This window comes from Amblyomma americanum, chromosome 1, assembly GCF_052857255.1.
Source record: "Amblyomma americanum isolate KBUSLIRL-KWMA chromosome 1, ASM5285725v1, whole genome shotgun sequence".
In the NCBI taxonomy this organism is placed as follows: domain Eukaryota; kingdom Metazoa; phylum Arthropoda; class Arachnida; order Ixodida; family Ixodidae; genus Amblyomma; species Amblyomma americanum.
Window position 1 is genome coordinate 12,690,113 of NC_135497.1, and position 1,093 is coordinate 12,691,205.

Sequence of the window (1,093 nt, forward strand, 5' to 3'; positions counted from 1 at the left end):
CTCTCAAGGTTCGCGTACACCAAGTAAACATAAATACCCACGAGAGCAGCAGATTGGACAGCCGTCGCCGTAGCTCAGTTGGTAAGAGCACCGGACGCGATATTCGGAGGTCGTGGGTTCGGATCCCACCGGCGGCATGGTTGTTTTTTTGCTGCTTTAAATTTTCTTTAAGCGCTTTATTAATCTAAGTAATAATATTCCACTGATAAGCACAACACATTAAAAAAATACTAATGATAACGTTCCCCTATGCACCTTGGTTTCGGTGACTGTTGGCTCCCTTCATAAGTTTGTCAAACGGGCCCCTCATTTACTTTACCTTCTCTGCTAATAGCTTAACGAGGGTCTCGGTTCTGGCAGTCTTGATGCCACAGGTTGCTTAAGAGGGCTCTCGCACAGTTTCCGCCCCTCGCCGTTAGATGACGTTCCACGTCACGCTCGCGGTATTACAGGACGTGCTACGTCCGCCGCTATGGTCGAGGGTGGCGCTGGTGAACACTCTCAAGGTTCGCGTACACCAAGTAAACATAAATACCCACGAGAGCAGCAGATTGGACAGCCGTCGCCGTAGCTCAGTTGGTGAGAGCACCGGACGCAATATTCGGAGGTCGTGGGTTCGGATCCCACCGGCGGCATGGTTGTTTCTTCTGCTGCTTTATAAGTAATTTTCTTTAACCGCTTTATTATTCTAAGTACTATAATATCCCACTGATAAGCACAACACATAAAAAAACATTCCCCTATGCACCTTGGTTTCGGTGACTGTTGGCTCCCATAATAGGTTTGTCAAAGGGGCCCCTCATTTCCTTTAACTTATCTGCTAATATATATATTATATATATATATATATATATATATATATATTGCCACCTAGTGTTGCCAGGTGGCGCAAGCTCTCCGCGAAGACGATGAGGTTGCGATCGTGCTATCGCGGATCGGCCGCCATTACCGTCTCCTCTTGCCGACTCCAGCTGTTGAAGCGTCTCTCCGTGAGAACTCCGTGACAATTTGGTGGAGGTGCTGGGTACGAGTATCCCATGCAAGAAACCCCTCCAGGGAGCCGTGCCGCCAGCCCTGCGCCGATTGACACCCC

The 1,093-nt window shown here is 48.8% G+C and overlaps 1 non-coding gene across 1 annotated transcript; it reads left to right on the forward strand.

The window, feature by feature from the left end:
• Positions 1–561: 561 nt before the first annotated feature.
• TRNAL-CAA (transfer RNA leucine (anticodon CAA)) lies at positions 562–635 on the forward strand. The gene has a single exon. It is a non-coding gene; the product is annotated as a tRNA-Leu (tRNA).
• Positions 636–1,093: the final 458 nt, after the last annotated feature.